At 42.0% G+C, this 23,049-nt stretch overlaps 1 pseudogene; it reads left to right on the forward strand.

The window, feature by feature from the left end:
• The window catches only part of LOC111539178, a 65,548-nt pseudogene that overhangs the window by 20,829 nt on the left and 21,670 nt on the right, over window positions 1-23,049 (forward strand).

Raw genomic sequence — 23,049 nt, forward strand, 5'->3', positions numbered from 1 at the left:
TTAGACACTACTAGTGTGCAGCTTTATTTGAAATGCAGCATTTACATTGGACGTCAATCTTTGCTTTCGTCAGGAAACCACCAGTGTACGGTACATTGTTAAGTGAAAGCAAGCAGCCAGGTTAAATTCTAATTAAATATTACCATTGTTATTTGAAAAATAACAGCTTAGTGTTGGTGTCAAATTGACTTTTATCCACGAATGGAATTAGAACATTTTGTCATTTTCGGCTGTCTAATACATGTGAATAACACTTCCTGATAAGCTTTCTTTGACTTAAGTTGAAACAAAGAGAATTAATATGGTGAGAATGTAAATGAGGATGTCATTTAGCAAAAGAAAAGGATTATGTTGTATCTGTTTTCCTTTGAGCCTCTACCAATGCTTTGTAAGCAGGCTGGACATTTTTTCTGGGCTCTGAATTCCAAATGTAGCTCCTGTTCCTGCATCGCGGTTCAGTGGGCAAGCTGTTCCCTTTTGCTGCGTGCAACTTTCCCAAACCAGCTGTCTGAGCAGGGAAATGAGTGGCCTTTCCCAAGGGGCAGAAGGATAAAAGAGGACAGAAAACTTTGAGTTTTAAGAAAATGTGTACTGAGAATCAATGTACCAAGAACTTGTTAGGATAGAAAGTAAATTTAAGGCAGAGTTGCACATATATAAAGCTGGTAGGGAGGTGGCACGGTGGTGGGCATTGAAAACCAGACAGACTTACTGACTAGTTATTGATTAAGTTCGCCTATGTGCCAGACCCTGGCAGTCACTGCCTTTGAGGCTCTCAGATTTCAGAACTATGAGGAAGACCTACAATTGCAATGGGATTGTGCAGTGGACAACACAGTCCAAATCTCCAGTCTTTTAGTTTCTACCTATGTGATCTTGGACACATTATTTCACCCGTCTGATTCTCATGTTTTTCATTTGTAAAATGGGGGCACTAGCCTTGATCTCACAGATTTCTGTTGTGAGGATGAAGTGAAATACTACATTAAAAGATCTAGTGTAGTGTCCTGAATACACATAGCCCTCAGTAACCTGCTAGTGTCCTTTGTCTTAATACTGAAACCACCTTTGTCTTAATACTGAAATAACTGAGACAGAGAAAGAGATTTGACCTAACCAACTCCATCTTGCTTCTAACCTCCAAGCTGTCCGTGTTCATTCCAGGGTGTAGGCTGAACTGACTTTGGGAGGAACTTAGTTTATGGTTTAAAACAAAGACAGTAACAGCCCATTCCCAAAACAAACCTCCTTCTTGCCTGGGGACTAGACTGCCTTTGTAGGACTGACAAGTTAGCCACAAGATTAGAAATTATAGTTTAGGGCCCGGCATGGTGGCTCATGCCTGTACTCCTAGCATTTTGGGAGGCTGAGGTGGGCGGATCACTTGAAGTCAGAAGTTTGAGACTAGCACAGCCAATGTAGGGAAACCCTGTCTCTACTAAAAAAACAAAACAAAACAAAACAAAAAAATTTGACAGGCATAGTTGTGTGCCTATAATCCCAGCCACTCTGGAGGCTGAGGCAGGAGAATTGCTTGAACCTGGGAGGCCGAGGTTGCAGTGAGCCGAGATTTTGCCACTCTACTGCAGCCTGGGAAATGGAGACTCTCTCTCTCTCTCAAAAAAAAAAAAAAAAAAAAAAAAAAAAAGAAATAGTTCAGGAGTCAGGCAGCTGGAGGCTACAAGATTCTGACCCTCCCTAAACTGCTCCTAGGATCAGTGCTTGAGACATTTTGCATACCCTGCACTTGATGGATCAGCTGGCACCACCCAGATGGATAAACTGGCTCATCTGATCTTGTGGTCCCCATCCAGGAACTGACTCAGCTGCAAGAGGACAGCTTCAATTCTCTATGAGTTCATCTGGGACCCAACCAATCAGAGCTCTTGATTCACTGGCTTCCCCCACCCACCAAGTTGTCCTTAAAAACTCTGACCCCCGAATGATTGGCGAAACCAATCTGAATAATAATAATACTCAGGTCACCCACACAGCTGGCTCTGTGTGAATCATGCTCTCTTGCAATTCCCCTGTCTTGATAAATTGGCTCTATCTAGGCAGCTGACAAGGTGAACACTTTGTGTGGTTACAATACCTCCTTTAGTAGACTAAAGAACAACTTGGATACAACCAGCAAGAAATGGATTATATCAAGGGAAATAGTCATGCCCATCCCAGACCATGATAAGGAATGAGAAAGTAACATAATGGAAGGATTTTGTCTCTTCTCATTGGGACTCATTCTAAGCACCTCTGGTTAGATGTCATTCTGTGTCTGGGATGATTTCAGGACTATGGTATTGTCCTCTTGTGCTATCAATTTTAACTCACAAATGGATGTTGATGTCATTTATTCTCTTATTCTACAGACCTTTATTGGCTAAATGGGTAGTATGGGCGAGAGATAGGTGGTCCTGACAGAGGAGTAGGAACAGCCAGTACTCTGGAGTGGGGTTACTTTCTGGCTGCCTGCTCAGGAAAGTTGTTTCACCATTCTCAACCTCAGTTTCCACATCTGTAACTTATGGAAATTAATTTCTACCTCATAGGATTGTTGTAATTATTAAGTGAGATAATATATTATTATAATGCTTAATTAAATGAGATAACATATTTAAAAATATAATTCCCCTAGATATAATACATATGCATATATAATATATAAAGGGATTGGTATCCAAATCTCTATATAATATTATATCTCTGTTATGGAAGTGGGGCAGGGAAGTGCTGGATGGAGAAGGGCAGGGTCCTCGGCAAAAGCTCCAACCTCAGGCCTGTGCCCACAGACCTAAGTGAACACAGGTGCTCCTGTTTTCAAGCCTGAATGTTGCATTTTCCAAGACCACTCTGGCCCGCCACACTCCTCATCCTGTGTCCATACAAACCTGAGACCTTAGAGGGCACACCCACAAGTGGCTGAACATTGAGACCAGCAGGCCAGCGGACCAGTGGACCAGCAGACTAGCTGACCAGCAGACCAGTGGACCAGCAGACTAGCTGACCAGCAGACCAGTGATGGTGGAACAATGTGGCAGAGAAAGAGAGAAGAGGAGAGATGTCTGGACACCGAGGGGAGTTTGGCTGGGGGTGGTTGGAGAAGAGTCCGCTCACTGGACCCAACTCCAGGGGAAGACCACATTCCCACTCCATCTGCCTTTCTGGCTCCCCATCCATCTTGCTGAGAGCCACCTCCACCACTCAATAAAATCTTGCTCTCATCCTTCAAGTCCACGTGTGATCCAATTCTTTTGGGATACTAGGCAAGAGCTTGGGATACAGAAGGCTGTCACATTACCCCTGCCCTTGCTATAAGGCAGAGAGTCCATTGAGCTGATTAATACACAAGCTGTCTGCAGATGGTAAAGCTAAAGGAGTACACTGTAACACATGCCCACTTGGGCTTTGGGAGTCTCAGACACCCACTCCTAGGTGCTGCTGTGGGGCCAGAGTCCAAAAGTGCTTACCCCAGTTCTTGGACCTGCCCGTCTGCATGCTCTCACTTCTGTAAAGGGTTTGAGGTGTGGGGTGACCAAACAAGTGAGTCACACCCCTGTTGCAAGTCCTGCAAGGGGAATCAGGGAACTCTCCCATTTCATTAGTTTGTTCATGCTGCTCTAAAAAAAATACCTGAAATTGGGTAATTTATAAACAGAAATTTATTCCTTGCAGTTCTGGAGGCTGGGAAGTCCAAGATCAAGGTGCCAGCTGATTCAATGTCTGGTGAGGCCTGCTCTTTGCTTCCAAGATGGCACCTTCTAGCTGTGTCCTCAGACGGCAGAGAGCAGAGGGGCAAAAAGGGCCTTACTAGTTCCTTCCAGCCCTTTTATAAGTGTGCTAATCTAATTCAGGAGGGTGATGCTCATGGCCTGATCACCTCATAAAGGCCCCACCTATTAATACTGTAGCACTGGGGAATAATTTTCAACATGATTTCTGGAGGGAACACAAACATTTATATTATAGCAATATCTTCCAAGCTGTAAACTTCTTATGCACAAGACTGTTTGTCTTATTTGGAAAGCAATATGGTATCATGGTTAAGTGGGAGTTCTGGAGTCAAGTCTGGAGTTTAAACCTTAGCTCCAAGTTACCAACCTTACCAGCTGGTATTCTTGAGCAAAGGATGTATCTCTGGAACTCAGTTTCCTACATGAGAACATTAGGATAATAATACAACCCCACAAGGTTTTGTGAGAATTCAATAGTGTATAATGAACTTCTGCTTGAGGATGAGGGAGCAGTTGGTAATGGATTAACCCTTGACAGAAGTATACAAGGTAGAAAAATTATGAAAAACAGGCACTTGAAGGCCTCAGAGAACAGCCAAAGCAACAATGAATTTTGATAATATTTTATTTTTTGATCTGAGTAGTGATTAGATTTTTTCACCTTGTTTAGGTTGATTGAGCTGTACACTCATAAACTTTTCTGTGTGTATGTTTTACTTCAGTAAGAAAATTTACTAAAAAAAGAGAATTGGACATTATAACCACTGATTATAGCACTAGAATGGAGTACGTGCATCCAGACATTATCTGCACCCCCCCCCCCTTTTTTTTTAAATGCTCTGGCCTAGTTCTGTTCCCTATACATAGGAGATACTTAACAGATATATGTAGAATCTAATTGATCTCTACTAAAAAATACAAAAAACTAGCCGGGCGAGGTGGCAGGTACCTGTAGTCCCAGCTACTCGGGAGGCTGAGGCAGGAGAATGGCGTAAACCTGGGAGGCGGAGCTTGCAGTGAGCTGAGATCCGGCCACTGCACACTGCACTCCAGCCTGGGCGACAGAGCGAGACTCCGTCTCAAAAAAAAAGAATCTAATTGAATGGAAAGTTCTGCTTTTTCTTGGTGACTCTTGAAAACATATTTTCTCTTCTTTTATTCCCTCTCAGAGGCCCATTGCCATATCAATTTCTTCCTCTATTGTTTATACCAAGTTGATTATTTTGAAAGAAAGCTCAATTGCACACCTTGTCCCTTAGAGGTATCCATATAATGTTTGCTTTTAAAGAGATGTCATTTCTCCAATATTGTGATTAAACTATCTGCGGAACTCGGGGTTGAGTTTCCAAACACTCCTTGAACACAATGTCAAATCCATGGACGATGTCCTAATGCTCACTCACTGCCACTTTAGTGGCTTCTTCAAGCAACATGCTCTTTACACCAAAATCAAAGGCAGCAGATTTCTATAAAGTGGAGAGAATCCTAAGCAGGTAACAATTTTCTATATGTATATGATTTAATGAAGAAAAGAAAATTTTAATAAAGTTTAGTTATTTCCTTAAAATGAAGGCACTGCTCTACTTTGTAATCCTTGAACTAAAGCAATAAATCAGGAAAAGCCTTATTTGAACTGAGAATTTGAAGGTGCTCTGGATAACCCTGAAAGTGAGGAGGTTTTATTGCCTACTGGAAAGAGGGGTCTGAGAGCTTGGCTTCCCTCCACTCATCTTTTCCTCCCCTCTTTCAGACACTTTACTTCTGAACAACAAATTGGTGTCTAGTCCTCCTTTACAAACGAGTTATAGTTCCTTGAGGGTACCAGCTTTAAATCTAGGTAAAGCTAATATAGGCATAGCTCAGACATATTGTGGGTTTGGTTCCAGACCACTGCAATAAAGCCAATTCACAATAACGTGAGCCAACAATGTTTTGGTTTCCCATTACATATAAAAGTTACGTTCATAGTATACTGTAGTATATTAAGTATACAATAGCATTATATCTCAAAAACAAGGTACATGCATTACATACAAATACTTTATTGCTAAAAATGCTAATGTTTATCTAAGCTTTCAGAGAGTCATAATCTTTTTGCTGGCAAAGGGTCTTGTCTTGATGTTGATGGCTGTTGACTGACAAGGGTGGTGGTTGCTGAAAGTTGGGGTTGCTGTGGCAGTTTCTTAGAATAAGACAACAATGAAGTTTGCTGCATCAATTGACTCCTTTTTACAAAATATTTCTCTATAGCATGTGATGCTGCCTGATAGCATTTTACCCACAGTCGAACTTCTTTCAGAATTGGAGTCAATCCTCTCAAACTCTGCCACTGCTTTGTCAATTAAGTTGATGTAATATTCTAAATCCTTTCTTGTCATTTCAACAATGTTCACAGCATCTTCCCTAGGAGTATATTCCATCTCAAGAAACCACATTCTTTGCTCATCTATAAGAAGTATCTCCTCATATATTCAAGTTTTATCATGAGATTGCAGCAATTCAGTTACATATGCAGGTTCCATTTCGAATTGTAGTCTCTTGCTATTTCCACCACTTTTGCAGTTACTTCCTGCACTGAAGTCTTGAATCCCTCAAAGTCATCCATAAAGGTTGGAATCAACTTCTTTCAAATTCCTGTTATTGTTGATATTTTGACCTCCTCCCATGTATTGTGAATGTTTTTTAATGCCATCTAGATAGATGAATCCTTTCCTGAAGGTTTTCAGTTTACTTTGCCCAGATCCATCAGAGGAATCACTATTGATGGCAGCTATAGTCTTATGAAATGAATTCTTGATCCATGTGCTACAGAATGGATGTTGTGTCAGCAGGCATAAAAAGAGCATTAATCGCTTTGTACATCTCTATCAGGGCTCTTGGATGACCATGTGCATTGTTAATTTTGAAAGTAATATTTTCTTCTGAGCAGTAGATCTCAACAGTGGGCTTAAAATATTCAGTAAATTATGTGTAAACAGATGTGCTGTCATCCAGGCTTTTTTACCCTACTGATAGAGCATAGGCAAAGTTGATTTAGCATAATTCTTAAGGACCCCAGGATTCTTGGAAACTTTCTCCATATTAGCAATAAGAGTGTTTCACTTTCTTACCATTCGTGTGTTCACTGGATGGTGAAGCACTTTTAATTTCCTTCAAAAACTTTTCCTTTGCATATACAACTTGATTAACTGTTTAGTGCAAGAGGTCTAGCTTTGGCCTATCTGGGCTTTTGACCTGCCTTCTTCCCTAAGCTTAATCATTTCTAGCCTTGGATTTAAAGTGAGAGACCTGTGACTCTTCCTTTCTTTTGAACACTTGGAGTCCATTGCAGGGTTATTAATTAGCACTGGTTTCAACTTAAAGTCACCAGCTGCATTAACTCCTGGCAAGAGAGTCAGCCTGTCCTTTGAAACTTTGAAGACAGGCATTGACATCTCCTCTCTAGCTGTGAAAGTCCTATTTTGGCGTCTTCTTCCAAAATGATTGTTTTATTTGCACTGAAAATCTGTTGTTTATGAGAACACATGGACACATGCCGGGGAACATCACACACCGGGGCCTCTCAAGGGGTGGAGGGCTGGGAGAGGGACAGCATTAGGAGAAATACCTAACGTAAATGACGAGTTGATGGGTGCAGCAAACCAACATGGCACATGTATACCTATGTAACAAACCTGCACATTGTGCACATGTACCCTAGAACTTAAAGTATAATTAAAAAAAAAAAAAAGAAAATCTGTTGTTTAGTGTAATCACCTTCATCAGTGATCTTAGCTAGACCTTGTGAATAACTCGCTGCAGCTTCCTCATCAGCACTTGCTGCTTCATCTTGCATTTTTGTTGCAAAAGTTTTCTTTTCTCAAACTTCATGAACCAATCTTTGTTGGCCCCAACTTTTCTTCTGCAACTTCCTCACTTCTCTCAGCCTTCATAGAATTGAAGAGAGTTAGGGCTTTGCTCTGTATTAGACTTTGGCTTAAGGGAATATTGTGGCTGACTTGATCTTCTATCTAGATCACTGAAACTTTCTCCGTATTAGCAATAAGAGTATTTCACTTTCTTACCATTTGTGTGTTCACTGGAGTAGCACTTTTAATTTCCTTCAAAAACTTTTCCTTTGCATTTACAACTTGTTTAACTGTTTAGTGCAAGAGGCCTAGCTTTGGCCTATCTGGGCTTTTGACCTGCCTTCTTCCCTAAGCTTAATCATTTCTAGCCTTTGAGTTAAAGTGAGAGACCTGTGACTCTCCCTTTCTTTTGAATATTTGGAGTCCATTGCAGGGTTATTAATTGTCCTAATTTCAATACTGTTGTGTCTCAGGAAATAGGGGAGCCAAAAAGGGAAGTGGAGTAGTCAGAACACATACAACATTTATCAATTAAATTCACTATCTTATATGGGCATGGTTAGTGGTGCCCCAAAACAATTATAATAGTAGCATCGAAGACTGTGGGTCACAGATCACAATAACAGATATAATAATAATGAAAAAGTTTGAAATATTTTAAGAACTACTGAAATGTGACACAGAGACATGAAGCGAACATATGCTATTGAAAACATGTTGATGACAATAGACTTAGTTGACACAGGATTGCCGCAAACCTTCAATTTCAAAAATATGCAATAAAGCCAAATGCAATAAAAGGAGGTATGCCTTCAGTAAAAATTGGAAGTCAAGCTTATTCTTTTTTTTTTTTTTTTTTGAGACGGAGTCTTGCTCTGTCGCCCAGGCTGGAGTGCAGTGGCTGGGTCTCAGCTCACCGCAAGCTCCGCCTCCTGGGTTTACGCCATTCTCCTGCCTCAGCCTCCCGAGTAGCTGGGACTACAGGCGCCCGCCACGTCGCCCGGCTAGTTTTTTGTATTTTTTAGTAGAGATGGGGTTTCACCGTGTTAACCAGGATGGTCTCGATCTCCTGACCTCATGATCCGCCCGTCTCGGCCTCCCAAAGTGCTGGGATTACAGGCTTGAGCCACCGCGCCCGGCCTTGGAAGTCAAACTTATAAAGGGGTAAAAATAAGAAGGGTTTGATCACTTTGTGCAGACCTTTAGTTTTGTCTTCCAGTCCTTCCCATACTGCAATCCATGACCGAGCAAATTTCAGGGTCTCTAGGGTGCAGCAGAAAACTTCAGAGTCAAAGTTAGTTTTAGAGTTTGGTGACCTAATTCTTTTGTCTTTGTTTTTGTCTCTGCACATTCCTTAAATTTGTGCCAGCTTACTTAGTGATGCATTTCAAAGATAGTTTTAAAAAAGATTTCATTTAGTATTTTAGTGATTTTCCATTAGAAGGGTAGTTTGAAGTACTTGATCTTCCATCCTGCTGGAAATAAAAATCCCTTTAATGTCTGTACTAGGCAGGGTTCTCCAGCGAAACAGAACTGTATATAAAACTACATATTTATATATGTATTTAAAGAAAGAGATTTGCTATAAGGAACTGGTTCGTGTGACTACAGAGGATGAAAAGTCCTGAGATGCGCAATCAGTAAGCTGGAGGCCTAGGAGAGCCAATGGTGCAGTTTCAGTATGAGAGCCAACAGGTTCAAGACCCTAGAAGAGCTGATGTCTGATACAATCCCATTTTTAAAATTTTTGTTTTTGTTACATGAAACTAAAAAACTTCTGCACAGCAAAGGAAACAATCAACAGAGTAAAAAGACAGCCCATAGAATGGGAGAATCTTTTTTTTTTTTTTTTTTAAGATGTATTCTTGCTCTGTCACCAGGTTGGCACAATCTTGGCTCACTGCAACCTCCACCTCCCTGGTTCAATTCCCCTACCTCAGCCTCCCGAGTAGCTGGGACTACAGGTGTGCACCACCACACCCAGCTATTTTTTTTTTTTTTTTTGTAATTTTAGTAGAGATAGGGTTTCACCATGCTGGCCAGGATGGTCTTGATCTCCTGACCTCAGGTGATTGTGGCATGATCTCAGCTCACTGCAACCTCTGCCACCCGGGTTCAAGCAACTCTCCTGCCTCAGCCTCCTGAGTAGCTGGGATTACAGGCGTGCCCCACATGCCTGGGTAACTTTGTATTTTTAGTAGAGATGGGGTTTCTCCATGTTGGTCAGGCTAGTCTCAAACTCCCGACCTCAGGTGATCTGCCCACCTCGGCCTCCGAAAGTGCTGGGATTACAGGTGTGAGCCACTGCACCCAGCTGAGACTGGGTAATTTACACATAAAAAGAGGTTTAATGGACTCACAGTTCCACATAGCTGGGGAGGTCTCACAATCATGGCAGAAGGCAAAGGAAGATCAAGGTCACATCTTATATGGCGGCAGGAAAGAGAGAATTTGTGCAGGGAAACTCCCATTTATGAAACCATCAGATCTCATGAGACTTATCCACTATCACAAGAACAGCATGGGACAGATCCACCCCCGTGATTCAATTATCTTCGACTGGGTCCCTCCCTCCCATGACACATAGGAATTATGGGAGCTACAATTCAAGATGAGATTTGGGTGGGGACACAGCCAAACCATATCATCAGAGAACTGCATATCAAAACCACAGTGAGGTACCATCTCACCCCAGTTAGGACGGTTATTATCAAGAAGATAAAAAAACATTCTGGCAAGGATGTGGAGAAATGGGAACTCTTACATACTCTTGGGGGGAATGTAAACTAGCACAACCACTGTCGAGAACAGTATGGAGGGTCCTCAAAAAGCTACAGATAAAACTGTCATATGATCCAGCAGTCCCATTTTTCCAAAGGAAAGAAAAGCAGTGTATTGAAGAGACATCTGCAGTCCCATGTTTATTGCAGCCCTTTTCACAATAGCCAAGATATGTAATGAACCTAGGTGTTCAACAACAGATAAATGGATAAAGAAATTGTGGCATATATACACAATGGAATACTATTCAGCCATAAAAAGGAATGAAATCCTGTCATTTGCGGCAACATGGATGGAACTGGAGGATAATATATTGTTAAGTCAAACAAGCCAGGAACAGAAAGTTAAACACTGCATATTCTCAGTCATATGTGGAAGCCAAAAAATAGTTGATCTCATAGAAGAAATAGAACAGAGGAGACTAGAAGGTGGGAAGGGTAAGGAGAAAGAGGGATAGATAGGAAGAGATTGGTTAAGGTTGTAAAATTACAGTTAGATAGGAGGCATAGTTCTGGTTTACTACAGCACTGTAGGATGACTATAGTTAACAATAATTTACACAGTTTCAAATAGCTAGAAAGAGAGCATTGAATGTTCCTGACACAGAATGGCTGGGCTTCTGGCTAAACTCCACCCTCAAGCCTGGAACCTGGGCCCTAAGTGAAAGCAGCTGACCTCATTTTTCTGCTCAAATAATTGCCTTTTTGGCCCTCCCCACCCCCATCCGGTGCCCATAAAAAGACTTCATCTGTCAGAGCAACACAAGCAGTGGGTGCAAGTGGCTGGGGATGCAAGCTGCTGAGCCTTGGGGATACAAGTTGCTGAACTTTGGGGATACAAGTAGCTGAGTGTCAGAGATTACGGAGACGCAGCTAACTTCAGATGGTTCAGCTTCAGGGAAAGATCATCTTCTTCCCATACCATCCCCTTTCCAATTTCCCATCCCACTGAGAGCCACTTTTATCACCCAGTAAAATCCTCCACGTACACTACCCTTCAAATAGTTCATGTGACCTGATTCTTTATGGATACCAAACAAGAACTCAGGTGTCAAAAAGGGCAGGTGCAGGAGGCTATCACCCTGACCCCTCACTGAGCTGCTAACAGTTAGCCATCCATGGACTGCAGGTTGTGTGAAATGAGCCACTCCTGTTCCTGCCCACACAGGGGGTCAAGTTCAAGGAAACAATCCCATCTCAGTCCCAACACAAAAAAGTGGTAAATGTTTGCCATGATGGTTATGTTAATTGCCCTGATCTGATCACTCTACCTTATATATGTATTGCAATATCACTAAGTGCCATTCATATGCACAATTATGTGTCAATTAAAAAAATTAAAAATAAGTAACTAAAAAGAAAAAGAGCTGATGTTTCAGTATGAGTCTTAAGGCCTGAAAAGACCAATGTCCTGGCTCAAGGCAGTGAAGCAGGAGGAGTTTCCCTTTATTCAGCCTTTTTGTCCTGCTAAGGTCTTCATTTGATTGGATGGGGTCCTCCCATGTTAGGGAAGGCAATCTTCTTTTCTTAGTCTACTGATTCAAATGTTAATCTCATCCAGAAACACCCTCACAGACACACCCAGTATAACGTCTGAACAGATATCTAGGCATCTAATGGCCCAGGCAAACTGACACATAAAATTAACCATCACAATGGATTATCCACAAAAGGGCAGCTATCTCTCTAATGGGAATTCAGCTCTAGCTTTTGAAGTTTTTTTTTCCTCTTTGTCACATATATTATCCTATGTAGATCTGGTCATTCATTTATTCATCAAGGACCTCCTGAGAGCCTGCTGTGTGCCAGACACTGCTTTGGATACTGGGGAAACAGTGAACAAAGTAGACTTATTGTGAAAAAAAGTATACACTGGCAGTATCCTAATATTGCGTAAATGGTTCCTGAAAATGTGCATAAAATAAAATGTGAGAAAATCTAAACATTAGGCTTATTTAGTATAAGGGACAGTTCATTAAAAAAAAGCTAAGAAATATTATAAAACTATTTATATTTTGCCTTTTAGTCATAATTTTGACAACAGATTCCCAACTTTTCAGAATAATTCTAAATTTGTTATTTTTGTCTTTCTATAAGTGAACACACAATTGCTCTTGTTAAGCCCCATGAGTGTTTGTTTGAAGCTAAAGATGTGTCATTTTAGACACATATAATGGTCTTCGTCTCTATCTCAGTTCTAATAGGTTTGTGATATTTACAGTTCTCATCAGGTATTAGGGTTTTTATTTTTCAGGTTTTCACTTACTATAGGACATAAGGACCAACGCTCTGCAACTTTACTAAAGAAAATAAATAATCTTTATACACTGGCTACCTAGTTATAGGCATTTTATTAAGTGTCTTATAAATATTATATTTTTAAATCCTGGGATAGGAGTACATTTCTGGACCATTTACAGAACTGCATTCTGTTCAAGGAGTTATTACAGAGACAGGGAAGTTGATGAAGTTAAAAAGATCATCATGCCATGATGAATAGTACACAAAAGACATAATTAGCATGAAAAAAAATTCAGCTTATTCAAATAGAACTGTAGTTATTGTAATGAATAAATGATCCCTTGATTATACTTTCAAGTAATACCAAGTCTAAAAATGGTTGTTAAACCAATAACTTCTAAGTTTTAATTGATTTGGAATGAATATGTTGACCTCCATTATCATGAGCCAGATCACAATGTAGTTGAGATGCCCACTTTCCCACTATTCCTAGCCCTGACCTTGGCTAAACTGCTCAACTCTTTGAGCCTCAGTTTATTTTTCTGTAAAATGGGAGCAATCGTAAGAATGTCAAAGGATGCGAAAAGGATAAATTATAAATTATTATTATTTATAAATTATAAATTATTAAAGGATAAATTATAAAATAATTTATACATAATAAAAATTAATAATTTATCCTTTAATAAAGGATAAAATAAATAACGTTTAATAAATAAAATGACAACATACAGTTTGGAACTTGGAACATCATAGGGAGAGATGACAACATGCTAGCAGGCCTCGCTCGCTCTTGGCGCCTCCTCGGCCTGGGCATCCGCTCTGGCCGCGCTGGAAGAGCCCTTCAGCCCGCCGCTGCGCTGTGGAGGCTCCTCTGTGGGGCTGGCCGGAGCCGGCTCCCTCTGCTAGCTGGGAGGTGTGGAGGGGGAGGCGCGGGCTGGAGCTGGGGCTGCGCGCACGCTCACGGGCCGGCGTGGGTTCCGGGTGCGCGCGGGCTCCGCGGGCCTGCATTCCGCCCCGCCAGCCGGAGCTTGCTGTGCTTGATCAGGAGAGGAGCTCCCTCTGGGCTGCGGGACTGCCCGCTGGCAGTCCGCTGGGAGGGCTAGTGAGAGGTGAAGCCCGCTGGGTTTTTGGGACAGGTGGGGACTTCGGGAACTTTTCTGTCTAGCTAAAGGGTTGTAAATGCACCAATCAGCACTCTGTGTCTAGCTAAAGGTTTGTAAACGCACCAATCAGTGCTCTGTGTCTAGCTAAAGGTTTGTAAATGTACCAATCAGCACTCTGTCAAAACGGACCAATCAGCTCTCTGTAAAACAGGCCACTTGGTAGGATGTGGGTGGGGGCCAGAAAAGGAAATAAAAGCAGGCCACCATAGCTAGCCCCGGCTTCCTGCTTTGGTTCCCATCCAGGCTGTGGAAGCCTTGTTCTTTCTCGCTTTGCAATACGTCTTACTGCTGCTCACTCTTTGGGTTTGCATAGCCTTTGTGAACTGTAACACTCACCATGAAGGTCTGCAGTTTCACTCCTGAGGCCAGTGAGACCATGAATCCACCGGAAGGAATGATCAGCTCCAGATGGGCCACCTTTAAGAGCTGTAACACTCACCACAGAGTTCTGCAGCTTCACTGCTGAAGTCAGTGAGACCGTGAACCAAACTCCTGACACACCATCTTTAAGAACTGTAACACTCACTGCGAGGGTCTGTGGCTTCGTTCGTGAAGTCAGCGAGACCAAGAACCCACCAATTCCGGACACAATAGTTGTTTGAAAATACTTCGGTTTCTATTTCCTGAAGGCAGGTATATTGTAAGTATTCTACAAATATTTGCTGGAGATGTTGAATTCTAATATTGATAAGCAAAGAAAGATATATATTAAACTAAAATGAATTATTGAATTTGGTGTTAAGTAGTTTAGTCTAGAGCTGCCTCTTTACATATTTTGAGTTGAGCCTAAAGATTTCACTGTACCTCATGAACTATAACCTAAATGGAGGTGTAAACAGACTGTAACCTTACTCTTGTGCCAGTCACCGAGTTTTGGCCAAAGAGTGCCAACTGTTCAAACCATGTTCAAATAAGGTAAATACCTGAGCTGTCACCAGTCCAGCTGTTTCTATACCTCACTTCTGTTTCCTGTGTGTCACTTTTCTTTTTCTGTTCATAAATCTTCCACCCTGTGGCTGCTCTGTACTCTGAGCCTACTCTGGCTCTGGAGGCTGGCTGATTCATGAATCATTTGCTCAATTAAACTCTGTTACATTTACTTTGGCTAAGGTTTGTCTTCTAACATTGGAAAGAAACCTGAAACCTTTCAAACTTTACTCTTGAATCTTCTTTTACTGGTCAGGGAACTCTTCAAGGGTGGATGTTCTGGAGTGGCCAATTATTTGTCTAATTGCTTTGTTTCTTTCCTAACCAACTAGGCTAAAACACCTCTGATAAACAGGCATACAAGCCCCCCCCCCCCCCACCACCCCATGAATAGGACTGTAGGTGGGAAAGGCAGGGAGTCTGCACTTTCGCCTTCTGATCTGTGCGGGGGAGGTTTCTGCTTCAGGGAATGTGGAGGAGACTGGTCCCGGCTTAGTCTTCTTAGGTTAATCTTTGGCGGGGACAGCAAGCTGCCTCTTCTAATCTGCGTTCCAAGTACATATAGTGGTTCATGGCACTGCTTTACAAGGGGGATGGGTGGAGCACTTGTACATTTTTAACTTACGAAGTCCTTGTGAGCCAGGCACAGTGTCTCATGCCTGTAATCCTAGAACACTGGGAGGCTGAGGTGGGAGGATCACTTGAGGCCAGGAGTTGGAGACCAGCCTGGGCAATATAGTGAGACTCTGTTTCTACCAAAACCAAAAAACAAAAAAGAAGAAAAGAAAAAATAACTAGCTGGGTGGTGGCACACACCTGGAATCTTAGCTACTCAAGAGGCTGAGGTTGGTGAATTGCTCGAACCTAAGAGGTTGAGGCTTCAGTAAAGCTGGCTATGATCATACTCCTTCATCCAAGCCTGGGCAACAGAGAGAGACCCTGTGTCTAAAAAACAACGACGAGAAAGTTATTGTGAAACCCTTAGAAGAGACAGTACTAGAGCTTATCAGTATCTGGTTTTTCTTTCCTTCCTGGGTCCACAGAGGATTACGTTGCCTACCTCCCTTGCCAGTAGGTGGAGCTGTGTGTCTAGTTTCACTTCAGAGCCCAACCCTGGAACATACAGATGTTCAGACTGCCACTCGCTCTCTTCAATCTTGTCTTGAGATGTTAGACCCACAAGGCAAGGGACATGTAGTTTGCTGAGTTACTGCATTGACCTTAGTTGTCCTGGAGAGCTGCCCAGACATACAGTAGATGTGGCAAATATGAAGGGTAAACTATTATGGTATGAAGGCACTTAAATTTGAGGGTTGTTACTGCCTCATAATCCAGTTTATTCTGACCAGTTGAGCCTCGTGGGGAAGGTTTGAAATGGGGTAGAAAGTATTTTGTGCTACCAACAAAATATCCTAAAACTATGCCAAATAGTCTACTGGTAAATGATGGGGAACCAAGACTGGAGGTGGGAAATGAGGGGAAGGAAAGCAATGAATCTGGAGAAGCTGCGACAGAATTACTGTCTAAAATAATGATCAATCACTTTTTCTGGGTTTTAAGTTAGCCTGTAACCTTCTGCCTTCCAGGATTCTCAAATAAATTCTATACCTTTGCCTGTCTCAAAGGACTCTCCTCGAAGACCATTGTTTTTGAAATGCCTTGAAGATGGCTCACAGCAGAAACCAATTCAGCACTTCTCTGTTGTAAGTAATGATAATCATATGACTTTAAACTATCATTCTTCCTTCACTTGAAGTGAACAAATTTGAGTCAACAAATAAGAATGGGAGCTTACATGAAGTGACTGTACTTGGCTGTGGGGATACCAAGATGAAGAAGGAATGCTCCTGCCCTCGAGGAGCTCACAGTCTAGTGGGAGGGAACAATGCAGACATAACTGGCTACGGAACAAGTTAGCCTGGGGAAGGGCTTCAGTAGAGGCATAAACAGAAAACGTCAGGGTCCAGAGCGGGAGAGATCTCTGTTCTGTTTGTCGGGGAGGGGTCTGGGAAAGCTGTATTTTAAGTTAGTACTTGAAGGATGACAAAGTTCTTGACGGTTTTCTGTGAGGTGTGAAAAACCACCAGTGTTGTATCTCTAGCTTCAGGAATTTTATTCCTATGTTGCAGAAAAATCCAGCTCGGCAGATGTGTAATTTAAGCATTTTCAAAGCTCATATAACCAGAGATCTGGGCTAATGGGAAAATAGTCATAACATTGCCACTAAATGCAATAACTTGATATATTTTGCTCAATTGCCCTCATTAATTATTCATCAATCATTTTTGCTTCCTGCACTAAAAAAATCTTGCTGCAGAATTTTACCCACACATATACACACCTAGTTTTTGGCCCTTGGCAGCCTTCCTAAGTGGAGAGTATTTTCCAGTTGTGGTTGTTGACATGTAGATTTTGAAATTCAACAACAATGGATGCATGTAAGAGGGAGAGGAGACTGAGAATGTATCCTCCATGACATGCAAAGATCAGTGTTTCTTACAAGGTGGTCCCGGTTGGGTGTGGTGGCTCATGCCTGTAATCCCAGCACTTTGGGAGGCTGAGCTGTGCGGATCACCTGAGGTCAGGAGTTCAAGACCAGCCTGGCCAACATGGTGAAACCTTGTCTCTACTAAAAATACAAAAATAAAGAAAAGGAAAGAAAAAAAAAAATTAACTGGGTGAAGTGGCACGCACTTGTAATCCCAGCTACTCATGAGGCTGAGGCAGGAGAATCGCTTGAACCCAGGAGGCAGAGATTGCAGTGAGCCAAGATCACATCACTGCACTCCAGTGTGGGTGACAGAGCAAGACTTCAACTAAAAAAAAAAAAAAAAGTGGTCCCTAGAGCACTATTTTTGGATGAATGAATGTGGTATAAAAAAGGATTATGTGGTGTGTTTTTTGTCATTGTGCCAACTATCAATTTATCACCTCTCAGCTCCAAATTCACCGTTTTGTTACCAGCTCCACAGTGAAGCCTTAACCATTGTTCTTTTGTAGCCAGCATGGTATTTAAGCTTTGTCAGTAGAGGAACACTGGAGAGACATTACAGGAGGAGGGAGATTCTCTTCCTGCTGGCTGCAACCACACCTTTTCCAATAGGGTCTGAATCCCAACCTTGGGGAGGCCCCAGCTTCCAAGTTTGCTTCTCCTTGGGTGCTCTTTCTTGGCCCTGGAGTATTCTTCAGTGTTCTCTTCACATCTCTATAGTTACTCCCCTGTTGTTTTTATTTTATTTTATTTTTTTGTTTGAGATGGAGTCTCACTCTGTAACTCAGGCTGGAGTGCAGTAGTGCGATCTCGGCTCACTGCAGCCTCTGCCTCCCGGGTTCAAGCGATTCTCCTGCCTCAGCCTCCTAAGTAGCTGGGATTACAGGCACCTGACACCATGCCCAGCTAATTTTTGTATTTTTAGCAGAGACGGGGTTTTGCCATGTTGGCCAGGCTGGTCTCGAGCTTCTGACCTCAGGTGATCCACCCACCTTGGCCTCCCAAAGTGCTGGCATTATAGGCGTGAACCATTGCGCCTGGTCCCCTGTTATGTTTAATAAGGGTTTATCTTAAACTCTCCCTGTTCAAGTTATTGTATAGCTCCTGTCTCCTCATTGAACTTTAACTGATCGAGTCAGGATAGGTGATAACAACGGTTCTCAAAATTTTATTATCAGGACCTCTTTCTACTCTTAACATTATTAAAGACCCCAAAGAGATTCTATTTGTCTAGGGTATATCTATTGATATTTACAATTTTAGAAAGTAGAACTGAGACATTCAACAAACAATAAAATTAATTCCTTAAAAATGATAAATGAATTACATGTTAAAGAATATTGAAAAATACCTACTTTTTCAATACAAAGAGTATTAGTGAGAAGAGTAGTATTGTTTTACAATTCTGCAAACAACTTTCATGTCTGGCTTAAAAGATTAAGGATGATCATATCTGCTTCTGCAATCTGTTGTGATAGGTTGTTTAGCTTGAAATTTGTGAAGAATATCTAGCATCTCACAGATATGTAGTTGCGTAGGGAAGAGTATTTAAGTAGTCTTTTTAGATAATTGTGGGTATTCATCTTTGATGCTGCACCAACATTCAAGTGGTAGTTTTTATGAAGTTGACTGCAATGTGGAATCTAAAACTAAAATTCATTGATTTACTTGCACTTTGAGTGACTTTGCACATGCATTGGTCACTGCGAAAATACTGGTTCATTGAGTTAGTAAGATCTAGATGTTGACACATTTTTTTACTTTAAAAAATAATTTCAATAGATTTAGGGGTGTATATGTGCAGGTTTGTCATGTGGATTTATTATTTATGACACTGAGGTTTAGGGTATGAATGATCTCACACCCAGATAGTAAGCATAATACCCAATAAGTAATTTTTCAGCCCCTGCCACCCTCCTTCTCTCCCCTCGCTAGTAGTCCCCAATGTCTATAATATGGTTATTATATCCATAATCTCATCTTGGATTGTATATACCCAAATCTCCTCTTGAATTGTAATCCCCATAATCCTCACAAATCCCAGCCATGTCAAGTGACAGACCAGGAGGAGGTAATTGAATCACAGGAGAGGTTTCTTGCTGTTCTCATGACAGTGAATAAATTCTCATAAGATCTGATGGTTTTGTAAGAGGCTCCTCCCCCTTTGTTTGGCACTTTTCCTTTCTGCTGCCTTGTGAAGAAGGTGCCTTACTTCTCAAGTTCTGCCAGGATTTTAAGTTTCCTGAAGCCTTCCTGGGCATGCTGAACTGTGAGCCAGTTAAACCTTTTTGCTTTATAAATTACCCAGTCTTGGGCAATTCTTTATAGCCATATGAAAACAGACTAATACAGTATATTGGTACTACAGAGAGTGGGGTGCTGCTATAAAGATACCCCAAAATGTGGAAGTGACTTTGGAACTGGGAAATAGGCAGAGGTTGGAACAGTTAGAGGGCTGAGAAGAAGAGAGGAAGATGTGGGAAGGTTTGGAACTCCCTAGAGACTTGTTGAATGGCTTTGACCAAAATACTGATAGTGATATAGACAATGAAGTCCAGGCTGAAGTGGTTTCGGATGGAGATGAGGAACTTGTTGAGAACTGGAATAAAGGTGATTCTTGCTGTGCTTTAGTAAAGAGACTGGTGGCATTTTGCCCCTGCCCTAGAGATCTGCAGAACTTTGAACTTAAGAGAGATGATTTAGAGTATCTGGGAGAAGAAATTTCTAAGCAACAAAGTGTTCCAGAGGTGACTTGGGTTCTTGTAAAAGCATTCCGTTTTATGCATTCACAAAGAGATGATTTGAAATTAGAACTTCTGTTTAAGAGGGAAGCAGGGCATAAAAGTTTAGAAAATTTACAGCCCAATGATGTGTTAGAAAATAAAAACCCAGCGCTGGGTGCAGTGGCTCATGCCTGTAATCCCAGCACTTTGGGAGGCCAAGGCGGGTGGATCATGAGGTCAGGAGATTGAGACCATCCTGGCTAACATGGTGAAACCCTGTCTCTACTAAAAAAATTACAAAAAAAAATCAGCCAGGCGTGGTGGCGGGCACCTGTAGTCCCAGCCACTCGGGAGGCTGAGGCAGGATAATGGCGTGAACCTGGAAGGCGGAGCTTGCAGTGAGCTGAGATCGCACCACTGCACTCCAGCCTGGGAGACAGTGAGACTCTGCCTCAAAAAAAAAAAAAAAAAAGAAAAGAAAAGAAAAGAAAAACTCATTTTCTGAGGAGAAATTCAAGCCAGCTGTGGAAATTTGCGTAAGTAATGAGGAGCCAAATGTTAATCGCCAGGAACATGGGAAAATGTCTCCAGGTCATGTCAGAGATCTTCATGGCAGCCGCTTCCATCACAGGCCCAGAGGCCTAGAAGGGAAAAATGGTTTTGTGGGGTGGGCCCAGGGCCTTGCTGCTTTGTGCAGTCTCAGAACTTGGTGCCCTGCGACCTAGTTATGGCTAAAAGGGGCCAACATACAGCTCAGGCTGTTGCTTCAGAGGGGGAAAACGGCAAGCTTGGGAGGCTTACATGTGGTGTTGAGCCTACAGGTACATAGAAGTCAAGAATTGAGGTTTGGAAACCTGCATCTAGATTTCAGAGGATGTATGGAAATGCCTGGATGTCTAGGCAGAAATTTGCTGCAGGAGCAGAGCCCTCATGGAGAACCTCTCCTAGACTAGTGTGGAAAAGAAATGTGGGGTTGGGGTCCCCACACAGAGCCCCCACTGGGGCACTGCCTAGTGCAGCTGTGAGAAGGCCATCGTCCTCCAGACCCCAGAATGGTAGTTCCACTGACAGCTTGAACAGTGTGCTTGGAAAAGCCACAGACACTCAATGCCAGCCCATGAAGGTAGCTGGGAGGGGGGCTGCGCCCTGCAAAGCAACGGGGGTAGAGCTGCCTAAGGCTGTGGGAGGCCACCTCTTGCATCAGTGTGACCTGGATGTGAGACATGGAGTCAAAGGAGATCATTTTGGAACTTTAAGACTTGACTCCCCCACTGGATTTTGGATTTGCATGGGGCCTGTAGCCCTTCATTTGGGCCAATTTCTCCTACTCGGAATGGGTGTATTTACCCAATGCCTGTACCCCCATTGTATCTAGGAAGTAACTAACTTGCTTTTAATTTTGCAGGCTCATAGGTGGAAGGAACTTACTTGTCTCAGATGATACTTTGAACTTGGACTTTTTGGTTAATGTTAGAGTGAGTTAAGACTTTGGGGGACTGTTGAAAAGGCATGATTGTGTTTTGAAATGTGAGGACATGAGATTTGGGAGGGACCAGGGATGAAATGATGTGGTTAGGCTTTGTGTCCCCACCCAAATCTCATCTTGAATTGTAATCCCCATTGTACCCACGTGTCAAGGGACAGACCAGGTGGAGGTAATTGAATCATGGGGGCAGTTTCTCCCATGCTGTTCTCATGATAGTGAGTTCTTGTGAGATCTGATGGTTTTATAAGAGGCTCTTCCCCCTTTACTCATCAATTCTCCTTCTTGACACCTTGTGAAGAAGGTGCCTTGCTTCCCCTTTGCCTTCAGCCATGATTGTAAGTTTCCTGAGGCTTTCCCAGCCATGATGAACTGTGAGTCAGTTAAACCTCTTTCCTTTATAAATTACCCAGTTTCAGGCAGTTCTTTATATCACTGTGAAAACTGACTAATATAGTCTGTTATTCCATGTCTATTATGTCCATGAGTATCTGATGTTTAGCTCCCACTTATGAGACTGTGTGGTATTTGGTTTTCTCTTCCTGTGCTAATTCACTTAGGATAATGGCCTCTAGTTGCATTCATGTGGCTGCAAAGGATATGATTTTATCCCTTTTTATGAGTTTGTAGTAGTCCATAGTGTCTACGTACTATATTTTCTTTACCCAATTCACCATTGGTGGGCACCTAAGTTGATTCCATGTCTTTGCTATAGTAACAGTGTTGCAACGAACATATGAGTGCATGTACCTTTTTTGTAGAACAGTTTATTTTCCTGTGGTTATATAATTAGATGTCTGGGTCAAATGGTAATTCTGTTTTAAGTCGTTTGAGAAATCTCTGAACTGCTTTCCAAGTGGCTGAACTAAGTTACATTACCACCAACGGTATAAAAGCATTTCCTTTTCTCTGCAGCTTTGCCAGCATTTGTTACTTTTTTGACTTTTTAGTAATAGCCATTCTGACTGGTGTGAGATGGTATCCCATTGTGGTTTTGATTTGCATTTCTCTGATGATTAATCATGTTGAGCAATTTTTGTATGCTAGTTGGCTGCTTGTATGTCTTCTTTTGAGAAGTGTCTGTCATGTCCTTTGTCGACTGTTTTTCTTTTTGACATAGGGTCTCACTCTGTCATACAGGCTGCAGTGCCATGGTGTGATCAGGGCTCACTGCAGCTTCAGCCTCCTGGGCTCAAGCAATTCTTCCACCTCAGCCTCCCAAGTAGCTGAAAGTACGGGCACATGCCACCGCACCTGGCTAATTAAAAAAATTTTCTTTCTTTTCTTTTTCTTCTCTTTTTCTTCTTCCTTTTTTGTAGAGATAGGATCTCACTATATTGCCCAGGCTGGTTTTGCCCACTTTTTAATTTGGCTATTTGGTTTTTTGCTTGTTGAATCATTTAAATTCTTTACAGATCCTGGACATTAAACCTTTGTTGGATACGTGGTTTGCAAATATTTTCTCCCATTCTGTCGGTTGTCTGTTTACTCTGTTGATAGTTTCTCTTGCTGTGCAGAAGCTCTTTAGTCTAATTAAATCCCACTTGTCAATTTTTGTTTTTGTTGCAGTTGCTTTTGAGGACTTAGCCATAAATTCTTTGCCAAGGGTAATGTTGAGAAGAGTATTTTCCAGGTTTTTGTCTGGGATTTTTATAGTTT

The sequence above is a fragment of the Piliocolobus tephrosceles genome, chromosome 3 (assembly GCF_002776525.5).
Source record: "Piliocolobus tephrosceles isolate RC106 chromosome 3, ASM277652v3, whole genome shotgun sequence".
NCBI classification, from domain to species: domain Eukaryota; kingdom Metazoa; phylum Chordata; class Mammalia; order Primates; family Cercopithecidae; genus Piliocolobus; species Piliocolobus tephrosceles.